The sequence below is a fragment of the Citrus clementina genome, unplaced genomic scaffold (assembly GCF_000493195.1).
Source record: "Citrus clementina cultivar Clemenules unplaced genomic scaffold, Citrus_clementina_v1.0 scaffold_7, whole genome shotgun sequence".
NCBI classification, from domain to species: domain Eukaryota; kingdom Viridiplantae; phylum Streptophyta; class Magnoliopsida; order Sapindales; family Rutaceae; genus Citrus; species Citrus x clementina.
In genome coordinates, this window is record NW_006262075.1 from 9,686,918 (window position 1) to 9,700,701 (window position 13,784).

Here is a 13,784-nt window from a genome sequence, read left to right on the forward strand (position 1 = left end):
AATTAGTGAATTTAAATAGCCCGCCCAAAATCCAAACTTGCATACCAATTATTTTCTAATTTACATAAAGTTTTTTTATATGTTTGATAACATTTGATTCTCAATTGGTCTAATGGAGAAACAACCAGCAAAATGCAAAATTGCATTCTGTTTGTGGGATCCTGGAAAAAATAAAAGAAAGAAAACCGAGTAAGACGCTGATACTGTGGGATTTAATATTTTTCTAGATGCTTCCATGACAGATTCTCGTTGGTTCATTTTTCTTTACGCCTTAGATTCTATGATTCAATTTCAATCAAATACGACAAACAAAAGAAGCTTTTAAGCCTGCAGCTCAAATAGATGGCACTTTAATTTTCAGCTGAACATATATATGGTAAGATTATTATTATTGAGCTTGATAACTGATAAGGCTGTAGAAAATTCAATATAGAGATCGGATAAGGGTCCAATAAATTATAAAATATTGCAGCTCAATGCCCATATGATCATGGGCCACCGCTTGCTCATGCTTTGAATCAAAATTTTTTAGAGTTGGACTATTGGCACCCTATCATTGATCTTATAAATTTTCTATGATATTATAATTACATTTAAGAACAAATATAAATAGAATTAATCTCATTTATATTTTCTTTCTCTTGTGGCATTTGATCTGCAAATAAGGCTTTTTGCAAGCACTGCGGAAAGGTTCTTTGTCTTTCAACAGTTCTTTGAAAAACTGTTTTTGCTCGCAAAGTTTGTCAAGACAGGTTTTGGCAAGCTGGAAGATTTTGCCAAGGGAGATGTTGTCTAGGGAAAGATTGGATGCTGTAAGTTGTCTCTGGATGTCAGGTTGGAGTTCTTCGGGGAGGGAAGCCAGAAAGACATGCTTTAATGTCGGCTCATTGAATCCATTAAGCTTATAGAACAGCAGGGACATTCGCTTATAATGGAAGTCAAGATCCTTAGCATTGAGGGAGCAGCATTTCATGTTGAGGTAGTCTCGTCTGGCAGCTTCAAAGACTGCAGAAGGGTCGCCAAGGAATTGATCATGAAGTACAGCAAGAGCACTTGAAACTTCTGGAAGGTCAACAAACTGTAACTGGCGATATTGTCCTAACGAATCAAACCAATCTCTTAGAGCACCCGTAAAACGAGTAGCAAATTCTCTAAGGACTGATTGAGTTGTTGCTCCTGGTCTTAGCATCTGTAGATCAATCCAGGCAGACATTTCATTGAGTCGGTCACGCCATTTATGAGATGGAAGATCATCAAATGTGAACCATGGACCATTTGACGATTTGTGACTGGGTGGATTGGGCTGGGCTGGAGAAGGTTGGTTTGTGGCAGAAGATTCAGGCATTTCTTCTTCAACTTCGGAGGGAATATCAACATATGGTTCTGTATGAGAGGTTTGGCCTTGATCAGGTTGAGCCATCAGGATTTTGGTAATATCAGCATAGGACTTTTCAGAGTCACTGGTGGATGCTGAAGATTCTGAGTCGGTTTCGGTATGGCTATCTGAAACAGCTAGATTTGAATCAGAAGTTTGATCGTCAGTAGATGAATGGATGACTGCGTGAGCAGTAAATTGGTTCATGGGTTCTTTATCTTTTGATTGGGCAGGGACTGATAAAGGAGCTGGTGGTGATGTCGGTGTAAAAGTAGGAGATGGTTGGCCGGGGATGGTCAGAGAGGAAGGATGAAGAGGGGGAGGTCGAGGCTGCGGTCTAGGTTTGGGTTTAGGTTTAGGTGGCGGTGGCAAAGGATTGTCTCTGAAAAGAGTATGAGTCATGCCAAATAACTTGGAAGGGTCATATTTTTTAATAGGAGAGAGCATAGAGGCAAAAGGATGGTAAGTTGGACCGATAGAAGGAATAAGAGGTGAACTGGTGAAAAGGGTAGGTCTCTGTTTTTCAGATTCAATCTGAGCAAGTTCAGCCTTTAATCGCCTGATTTCCCTCTCTTTTTGGTCAAATTCGGGACCATTGTATCTATGGGCTAGCATGGCTCGTAACTCTGAATCGAGTTGGCCAATTCGGGAGTGAAGATTTTGGTGGATCTGCTGCATCTGTGCAGTGATGGAATCAACTTTTGTCTCAATTTGTTCAGTTCGCAAACTGATGTTCTCAACTTTTGAATTGAGATGCAACAAAGAATCATTTTGGGCCCTGGCATTTTGAGTGTGCCAGTTGAGGACTGATTCAAAAGGTTTAGGGGGCTCCAGGTGGCCAGTGGAGGTAATAGGTGAAGGGATAAAGGGTTTGGACACAACATTTCGTTGAGAATCTGTATGGGGTTCCAAAGGAGGAAAGGAAGAAGAGTAATCTGAAGAAGTAGAGGAAAACATCATACAAGCCAGTGGTTGGACGATAGGTGTTGGGTGTGAGAGTGGTGATGGAATCTCAGATTTGCAATGTTTGGCAATCCATGTGAGTTCTTTTCGGTAGATGGGTAATGGAGCCGGTGGAGGTGGAGGATCTGATGGTGGTTTAGGGTCACAGTGGTGACATGGGACAGGAGGTTTTTTCTTCTTGGGTTTCTTTTTCCTTGTGGTTGCGTAATCATCGTCTTCTTCCCAATCATCCCAGCAGGGACAATTTGGGTCACACATGCCGGAACCAGGGGCATCCCATAGGAAATGGCCATTGTGTTTGGCTGGATAAACAGGGTAGCCTTGAGAATTAAACCCTGTAATGGGCAGATCTTCCTGCGCTGTCTGAACAGCTGTGATCATTGAAGAATAGGTAAAGGAGAGCCTAGGAGGCTCTTGTGGAGCACTGGGAGGTGGTTTAAAAGTCATTCTGACTGTTCCATCTTGTCGTCTTTCAAACATGCTTTCAGAGGTCTGAATTGGAGCTGTATTGTTATGGAACTGTTCATAGTTGGAGATCCATTCAAGAGGCATAAGCTTGATGAGCTCATGACGGGGAATTTGTCGTGGAATCTGGATGATTGTCGGGATCTGGTCAGATTCTGCTAACACCATGAGGGTGTCAGAGTGGTGTTCTGGAGCGGGTAGATCTAAGGCATGATTTTGAAGCCTGTAGACCAGTTGGTGATGTAAAGTGGCAATTTTTGCAGAAGAAATTTGTTCAGCACCTTGAATCTGAACTTGGACTTTCAAGGTTGTGGGCAAATTGGGGTCTTGGAGAGAAAGATTGAAATTGGGATAGAAAGTGAGTAAAACACTTCCTGCATGAAGGGTTGTGAGGACAGTACCGATAACAGCATCTTGGTACTGTTTAAACCGGGTATCAAGCATAGCAAGTCGAGCGGTAACCGGTAATCCTTTTCTCCCATGAAGGGTAAGGATTAATCTGATGCCTCCAAGATGAAGATGAGTATAACCTTCTCGTTTCCAGTTGGAGAGCAACTCGGAGGGAATCTCCAGAGTGACATATTGCTCAGCAGAGGTGGCTTGAAGAGCACACTGATCCAGGCGAGAAGACTGGATATATTCTTTAGGGTGAGGGCGTCTGGTAGAGATAAGGGTGCGGAGACTGCGGGTAAAGGAGCTAGGTCGTTTGTACAACTGATAAGGGCTGAGGAGAGGGTAAGAAGATTCACTGATTTGGGCGGATTCAGGGATGTAGGAGTATTCTACAAGATTTTCAATTTTGTTAGTAGTATGAGAAGTGCAAGATTTCGGCAAAGAAAGAGTGGAAGAAAGAGTAACAGGAGGTGAAGATGAAGTGGATGCCATGAAGGAGAAGTTCTCTCTGCGCCTGAAGTTCTAAAGATCAAAATAGAAAAAGCCTTAAATTATACCATTTTGGTCAAGAAAACGTGAATTTAGAAAACAGGAAATTTTCAAGGATGGGTATGGCTCTGATACCATAGTGGAGTGTATGTGGCGTTGTTATACCAGAACTGTATGTGGCGTTGTTATACCAGAACTATAGTGGAGTGTACGTGGCGTTGTTATACCAGAACTATAGTGGAGTGTACGTGGCGTTGTTATACCAGAACTACAACAGTTAAAACTGTTCTTTGGACCAGTAGTCCGCAAGCTCGGGTTTCCAGCCGATATACCTCGTGATCAAAAACCTTTAAAACATTTTTCATCTCGGGTTATATAACCCAAAACAGACTTTCCTTTAGTCTAAAACAGGGTACCAAACCAGAGAAGAAATGATCAAAAGTTTTCTGATGCACAGGATCCTTACTGGAAGGCAAGTGCAGAGCATACTTCCTTAGGTTTTCAAAATGAACAAATTTAATTCTTTATTCTTTTTCTTTCTTAGAGCTTCATTTGCAGAGAGAGAGAAGAGTTTTAGGGATTCATGTTGTAAGAGAAAAACACGAGTTTATTTCTTTCAAACTTCTATAATTTTACTTGCACAATATAATTTTTTCTTAATCATTAGAATAATTTGAATTTAAGAAGCAATCTATAAAATTTTTTTAATCATTAAATTAATCTAAATTTAAGAAGCAAATTTTTAAGCCAAAATAATACTCTTGTAATATATGTAGCAACAAAATTAGGATACAACATTGTGAGAAAATAAATTAAATAAATTTTATCTCACTACAAATAACTTTTTAAGGATTCTCAAACTAATTGTTGCACCCAAAGTTTATGTGTACGATAAAATTGTATTAGACCCATAAAATATTTAATATTTTATAAGGGTTTTCTTGCTCTTTTTTAGATTTTTTTTAGAAATTAAATAATAAAGAAAGATTGAAGAGAGAAATACAATTATTGAGACTAAAAGGGTGAGAAAGTTATTTGAAATTGCAAGATTTAAAAATGATAATAGTGTTTATTTAAAAAAAAGGTACTTTTGACATTAAATGGAATATAATTAAAAAAAGGAGTTTAAAAAGAATTTTAGAGGGGTGCTAATAGTCCCACTCAATTTTCTAATGAAGTGACGTTGGAAGCTGAAAGGGGCAAATGATGAAATGGGGTTCATCATATATTGAGCCCATCGGGACAAGATCATCATTTAATTGCCTCCTCCTCTTGTCGATAGATATTTGCCGAATTTTTCCATTTAAAAAATATTATATTCGTTAATAGAATTAGAGGTTTTACAAAATATATGGTTAATTTTAAAAAAAAATTTATATTTGTTAATCTAAAATTTTCATTTGGTAGTTGTGTTTGAGAAAAATTTTAGGTATACTCAAATATATTCTTTTATTATTTATCGTATTTGGGCATTTGGACATATTAGTATGCAGTATTTTAGGTAATTAGCAGAGAAGTATACGTGACGAAAATCTAACTAATGAAAAAATACACAATGAAGTTATCTACAATTTTCCATTAATTTAGTCAACTCTTCGTTAATTTCATTGACTTGGTCAACTTATGATCTAACTTGACAACTTGAAAATTAAATTATGCTTGTAATTCCATAAAATTAAAATTTATCTTCCAAAATTGGTAAATACTGTGTCACTTTGTCAAATTACATGGAGTAAAAACTCTATGGCTAAAAACTTTTAAAATGAGTTGTATGCTAATTGAGAAGGACAAGACACAAAAGAATTCAATGAATGTCACATCATGTAACACTAACACTACTCTTAATAAATTCTTACAAACGTGATTCATAAAACTTGACTTTTTGTCTAAAACAAGCCTAAAGAAACATGCCAAGCAACTGTTAGTGAATTAGATGAAGCTGGAGCATAGCATGATGTTGCTGTGTAGCTGGAGCAGAGCATGATGTTACTGTGTAGCTGGAGTAGAGCATGATGTTGCTATGTACTTGGCTGTAGCAGATCAAATCATTTAGCTGACCTGTCAAAGTTAGTTAGCTGGTTGAGCTGATGTGTCAAGTTAGTTATGCAGCAAATGGTTATGTGTTGCAACAATCTCGTGTGTGTGTTAAGCAGATTGTAGCTCAATATAAATATCAATTTGTAGTCATTAAACTTGTAAGCTTTGAATAATAAAAGATTCTACAGTTTTCTTTGCAAGGCTTTTCTTTTATTTTCTTTCATTTTCTAGCCTACCAAACAATATAGAACTAAGTTCTTTCATGGTATCAGAGCCACAAATGGCAAATATAGTTCAAAACAACAACTCTTTCAGTTTTGTTACGCCAGTAAAGCTAGATCAAAACAACTTCATTCTGTGGTGCACACAAATTTTAACTTCAATCAAAGGAAACGGTTTGGAAGGGTTTATCAATGGCGATCGAGAATGTCCTGAGTAGTTTCTTTTTTCTAGAAACAACAATGGAGTTGAAGTTTTAACTGAATCTGGATCCAGATCTATTAATCCAGAATTCGTAGCTTGGATGAAGACTGACCAACTTTTGCTGAGTTGGATGATGTCATCGATACATTAAAATCTGCTTGCTACCGTGATTGATTCTACAACTTCAAAACAGATTTGGGAGACTCTTGCTAGTATGTTTATCTCTCAATCACAAGCTAGAATTCAAACACTTAGAATGCAGATTCAAACTATTAAGAAAGGTGCAATGCATATGTCTGATTATTTTGTAAAAGTAAAACGCATAGCTGATACTTTAGCTCTAGCTGGAAAACCTATTGAGTTAAATGATCTTGTGATGCATATATTAACTGGTCTTGATTCATCATATTATGAATCTTTAGTCACAGCTGTGTTAGCTCGAGGTGAAAAGATCACATTAGATTAACTATATTCTTTATTGTTGAATCATGAAAATATAGTTGATCAAAAGAAAGGGAAAATTGCTGGTGATGTGATGCATAACATGATAGCAAATATTGCTCAGAAGAACTCATATGCTGAAAAGAATAATGGAAATTTTCAGAAAAATTATGGAAATAACTCTGGAGGTGGTAATAATTCTGGATATGGAGGTTTTAATGGATATGGATATGGTCAGTTTAATAATGGCAGTAATCTCTCTGAAATTGTTTGTCAAATTTGCTTCATACCTGGTCATGCAACAAATAGATGCAGGAGTAGGTATAACTCATCTTTTGTTCCACAGAGGAACCATGGTAGAGGCAATATGAATGGTGGCAGAGGTTTTAATCAAGGGCAATATGGTAGAGGAAGAGCCTATAATGGTAATAGTGGAAGAGGTTTTGGAGGTTTTGGTTCAAATGCTGGTTTTGGACAAAATGCTAGTTTTGGTCATGCACCCAAGGGTTTTGAATATCAAGGAAATATTGTGTATCCAGATAGCAATCCTTCTACCTATTACTCCTTTACTCCTGGACCATCTAATTTTGTTGCTGGTCAAGGAAACAATAATCCTGGACAGTCAAGTGCTTCATCTTCCTTAGCTATGTCTTCTTCACTTCCAGAACACATTGAAGATCCTTCCTGGTATATTGATAGTGGAGCAATAAATCACATTACTAATGATCTAGGTAAACTTCTAGATTCACAAGCTTATACTGGTACTGAAAAGTTATTTGTTGGGGATGGAAATGCATTAGCTATTACACATATAGGATCAGTTGTGCTGAACACTTCAAATTCTCAATCTTTATTTCTTAACCATGTTCTTCATGTTCCCTTTATTACTAAGAATTTACTTAGCATCTCCAAATTATTGGCTGACAATCCAGTTACTGTTGAATTTCTTGGTGATTTCTGTTTTATAAAGGCCAAGAACACAGGGAAATTTTACTTGAAGGTGTTGCTAAAGGTGGCTTGTATAGAGTCTCTTCACATGCTGCTGCTCACTCAGTTTTTCTCAGTTCAGTTGGTCAAAACAAAATTTAATCTCTCTTTGCTTGTTCTCCTGTTTTTACTTCTGATAAGCCTTCTGCTGTTAGTTCTTATGAGCTGAATAAAAAGTCATGTCTGTCAGTTGTTGCAAGGGGTTTAACTGATGTAAATCTTCTTCATAGAAGATTAGGACACCTAGCACCTTATACTCTCAAAACCATACTCAAAGCTTGTAACAACTTTACTGCTCTTAATAAAGTTGAAAGTTTGAAATTTTGTTCAGCATGTCAATATAGGAAAAATCATATGCTGCATTTTGATTCAGTTGAAACAAAAACTTCAGCACCTTTACAACTGATATATGCAGATCTGTGGGGTCCTTCTCATGTTTGTTCTACCCAAGGATATAACTACTACCTGTCAATCCTAGATGATTACAGTAGGTTTACCTGGATATTCCCCTTGTCAGCAAAATCTAATGCTCATGAAGTTTTTAAAAATTTCAAAACATTCATTAAAAAGCATCTTCAACTTTCAATCAAAACTGTCCAAACTGACTGGGGAGGGGAGTTCAAATCATTTTCCTCATTGCTCACTACTTCTGGTATCCATTTTCGACACCCTTGCCCACATATTCATCACCAAAATGGAAGAATTGAGAGGAAACATAGACACATAGTTGATGTAGGTCTGACTTTATTAGCTCAAGCACATTTACCACTCAAATTTTGGTGGAATGCATTCCACATAGCTATTTATTTGATAAACAGACTTCCAACTCCAGTTCTAAATAGCATTTCTCTTTTTCAAAAGCTGTTTCATTATCAACCAGATTATTCAACACTTAAAACTTTCGGCTGTGCTTGTTATCCAACACTCAGACCATACAATAGACATAAGTTTGATTTCAGAACTGCTAGATGTATATTCATTGGCTACAGTTCACAACACAAGGGATATCTGTGTCTTCACTCTTCTAGGAGGGTCCATATTTCCAATCATGTCACTTTTGATGCAAATTCCTTTCCTTATGAGTCTGGGGTAGATTTTTCTTCAACCTCTTTAAGCTGTCAGTCCACAACACACTCTGAGTCTTCTTTTAATTCTTCCACTTCTTCTGTTACTCAGTTACAAGCACCTTTAGCAGCATCATCAGAACCTCAACCTAATGTTCATCAGTCTAATGCTTCTATTTCCTTCCCAAATTCTACTCCAGTTTATTTTTCTGATAATTCCAACTCAGCTTCTCTTTCTTCTTCCTCATCATCACATACTTCACCTCCACATACATTACCACAACCTGCATCATCTGGTCATCCAATGGTAACCAGATCAAAAGCAGGTATTTTCAAGCCAAAGGTTTATTTGTCAGCCTTGTTAGCCCAGCAATCAGAACCAACTTCTGTTTCCAAAGCACTTTCTGATCCTATGTGGTATAAAGCTATGCAAGAAGAGTATCTAGCACTTAAAACTAATCACACCTGGGATTTAGTTTTACCCGCTACTCCAATGAAGATAGTTGGCAACAAATGGGTGTTTCGAATAAAGTATAACTCAGATGGCTCGGTTTCAAGGTATAAAGCCAGGCTTGTTGCTAAGGGGTTTCATCAGACACATGGGGTTGACTACACAGAAACCTTTAGTCTAGTGGTTAAATCTTCAACTATCAGAGTTATTCTTAGCTTAGCAATATTGAACCACTGGGTTATTAGGCAAGTGGATGTTAATAATGCCTTCCTCAATGGCATTTTAATTGAAGATGTGTACATGGCTCAACCTCAAGGTTTTGTTGATTTAACTAAACCTAATCATGTTTGCAAGCTGAATAAGGCTTTGTATGGTTTAAAACAGGCTCCTAGAGCTTGATTTGATAGATTTAAGGATGCAATGATCTCCCAGTGGCATTTTCAGCATTTAAGGTCTGATAACTCTCTTTTTTATGCCTGGAACAATGGTCATATAACTATTGTTTTAGTCTATGTTGATGATATTATCATCACTGGTTCCAGTCCATCACTGATTCAACAAGTTATTCAGAATATGCATCAGACTTTTGCTTTAAAAGATCTGGGGAACTTCACTATTTTTTGGGGATTGAAGTCAGCAAGTCTTCAAAAGGGGTTTCCTTAACACAAGCAAAGTATATTGCTGATGTTCTGGAAAAACATGGCATGACTGATTGTAGTTCTGTGCCAACTCCAATATCTACAGGTTATTATCTCACCAAAGACTTAGGGGAGCCAATTGACAATGTTTCTCAATATAAAAGTGTTATAGGAGCTCTTCAATATGTTACTCTTACCAGACCTGACATTGCTTTTTCTGTAAACAAGTTAAGTCAGTTCCTTTCCAATCCTAGGACTCAACATTCGGAAGCATGTAAAAGGTTATTGAGGTACTTAAAAGGTACTATCCATCTTGAGTTGCAATTCTACAACCAAGGAGCTCTGCAACTCCATTGTTTTTCAAACTCTAACTGGGCTTGTGATCATGATGATAGGAAGTCAGTAGCTGGCTTTGCTATTTATCTAGGTCCTAATCTTGTCTCATGGTCGTCCAAGAAGCAAGCTGTTGTTTCCAGATCCAGCACAGAAGCTGAGTATAGATCTCTTGCTCATGCTGCTTCAGAGGTTACCTGGATCAAGTCTTTACTTGGTGAACTTAGCATCAAATTGAGCTCTACTCCTATGATGTGGTGTGATAATCAAGGAGCCATTGCTTTAGCTTATAATCCAGTCTATTGTTGTGCAAATTTTAATGTACTCGCAAGCGCACGAATCTATTGTAGTATAGACTAATGGTGACGAGTGTCGATCCCACGAGGAGGTGGATTTTAATTATATATAGAATTAATTTTGTAAATGGGTAGTTGGATTTATGGGGGAAATGATTTGGAATATGCTAATACTTAAATTAAAATGGCGAGAATAAATTCTAAAATTGGAATTGCAATGGAGAGAATAAATTGAAGAGAAAATCTATTAAATTGACGTACTTGGGTATCTGGATCCGTATCAACATGCATCATGGGCTAAATAATCCGTATTAATGCCAATTAAATCATGAGGGGGGAATCCACACCTCATGAACCACGCTCTAATCAATATGGTGCTAAGGGCTTATCGTGCCAAATAATAATAACCTTATACTAGAGAGCCGGTGTAACCAAGGCGGTATCTAGACAAGACTATTATTATTTGTCGACGAGAAGTCAAAACATCCACAAAAATTAGAGGGGAAGAGAAAATAAATTTACCAAATTAAGCCCATGACACATGTTGAGACTTCACCTTCAACCCAAGCTTAAAAGAAAATTAGCCACTCATAGTTGAACTAGGGGCAAAATGGGAATTTATTAAAATACGAAGAAAATACAAGATGGAGAAGGAATTACAGAAAATGGATCCCAAAAATGGATTCAGAGATATCAAATTACGGGGGAGAGGCCCCCTTTTTATAGATACATGGAGTAAATCATGGCCATCGGATTAAAAACAGTTTGGACGCTCAGGATTGCGCCACGTCATCAGTCAACAGTCCACAGTTTGACCACGCGGATGAACAGTAACACGGTTTGACCCGACTTTGAACAGTAACGCGGTTTGACCCGGATGAACAGTAACGCGGTTTGGTTGAAAATAATCCTGTGTGATGCATGCACCGTACGCGAGATTTTTCGTCCACTGATATGCTGCCACGTCACCATCAACAGTACATAAGAATTTTAGTCCAACAGGATCGTGACACCTCATCAGTCAATGCCACATCATCAGTCAATGCCACGTCATCATCCGTCTATGTGAACAGTGTCGTGAACAGTAACGTATACAGTACCGTACACGTGAATAGTACCGTACATGTGAATAGTGCCATTTTTCCTTTTATGCTCCTCCTAAGGTTTTCGACCGTCCTGAGTTCAAAAGTGATGTCCGTTTTGCCGTCTGATCTCTCCTTTATTGTGAAATGACTATAATGCCCCTAAAATACATAAAATACTTAATTAAAATAAAACACATGTAATTAAATCACAAGAAGGTTAAATATATAAAAGTAAGGGTTGTTAGTAAGACTTAAAATGTAAAATGACGGTTTTCTCCTTTATAAATATGCATTTTCTAACACTCAACACACCCCCCAACCAGCTTATTGCTAGTCCCTAGCAAATAAAGCGAAAACAAAATTCAAATTCAAAATATATATATATTTTTTTAATAGAAACACTCGTATTTATTCCATCAGATTAATGATAGCAATCAAATAAAAGTATAAGCATTATCTCCAGTCTAAAGCAACATCACACCCACATCAACCATCCACATGAATTAGCCCAGTAGACTTTGTTTTAGCTACTCTCAAGAATGACATGTCAAACCCCAAAATCTCACTGGAAGTAGTGACACTCTCACAAATAAATTAATCCCAATAAAAATAGTCACTCCAATGAATGGTAATTGAGAGAGAAAATAATAAAGAAGTGATATCACATGCTCTCACCAAGATGAAATAAATATGCCCTCAGCTTAGAAATAATACGATCTCAAGTCAAATAAAATGTTAGTCAACCCACTTTATTTATCTTTTTTTTTTTTTTAATTATGCATCACTACATCTTTTTAGCCCATATAACTAGCTTCTACTTCAAACTATAGTTCCCTAAAATCAAGAAGGACTTTTATTAGGACGAAACGTAGGCTAGGGACATGGCTAACAAAGAAGGAAAATAAGGAAAACAAAGTGTATGTTTGAGAAAAATGCAGAGAATTTTTTTTTTTTTTTTTTTTGGAAGTTGCAAGGTGGATTTCACCTATTTTTATTCTTTTGAAACAACAACTTTTGTTTTTGTTTTTGTTTTTGTTTTTGTTTTTGTTTTTTTTTTATTTGGCATAACTTCACTGAACAAAATAATTATTTACATTTTCTCAAACATAAATAGGTGATGGAACTTATAAGATATCGGGTAATACTCCAAATCGGAGTGGGTCAAGATGATAAGTTGACAAAGAAAAGGTTTTTTTTTTTTTTAATTTTTTATAGGCTCAAAAGGGTTAACTATGGATATTAAATAAAAGGGATGGCTTGAAAGGCTCAAACGGATCAAAGATGGCCTCTCCATCGTCTTTTAGGGCTCTAAATAATCTTCCATATCTACTAGTTAGATGGGCCTCCAAATGTAGCAACACACTCTTTTTTCTTTTTCTTTTTTCTCTTTTTTTTTTATTTTACAATTTTTTTTTTTAAGGGTTAACTCAAAAGTAATTTAGAGATCGTGTATAAAATAATAAACTGCTAAGCTGTATAAAGAGTGGGCAAAAGGGTTATTCTCCAAGAAAAATAATAGGCTCAAAAACTCACTTGGTACTTATTATGACATGTTCATTCCTTCAAGCAACTCACATTTGTCTCCGACATCAACATGTAAAGTAGCAAACATAGCGTAACATCACTTAAGACCAAAGATAATACAAATACTAAAATTTGAAATTAATCATGTCATCCAATGTTAAAAAAAATCACACATTTTTTTTTTAAACATCATTCTACCCCCCAACCTATTCTAAACATGAAAGGAAAATATGCATGCAGAAATGTGAAAATGATGTATAAAAACTAATTAGAAAAGTTACACGTAAAATGATAGAAAACGAAAATGATTTTTTTTTTTTAAAAGAAGATGCGTTTCTAGAGGAACTACACTTCATATTCAGCCATCTTCGACTCAAAAGTTGGAAAATGTATATTTATAGAGGAGAAATTAAAGAAGAAAAATAAACATAAACACATAATAAAGAAAAAGAAAATGTCTGAATTGTTTTTTTTTTTTTTGAATTTTTTTTTCAAACAATGAAGATGCGTTTCTAGAGTAACTACACTCCATATTCAGCCATCTTCAACACAAAAAGTTAGCAACAGTTAGTTTCTACAACAAAAAATTAGTAAAAACTTAACCAAAATTCCACAATTGTCGACTATTCCCTCCCCCCAACCAGAACGAAACATTGTCCTCAATGTTTGAAATGAAAGAAGTAGAGTTTAGAAGACATCACCTGGGTGGTGCAACACAGAAGAAAATATTTACAGGCGGAGAGTTAAATCTAATTTGTACTTCTTACTGCGGCTCCTAAAGGATCATTATTGGACGCTCCAACACAAAGGTCCAGGGGTC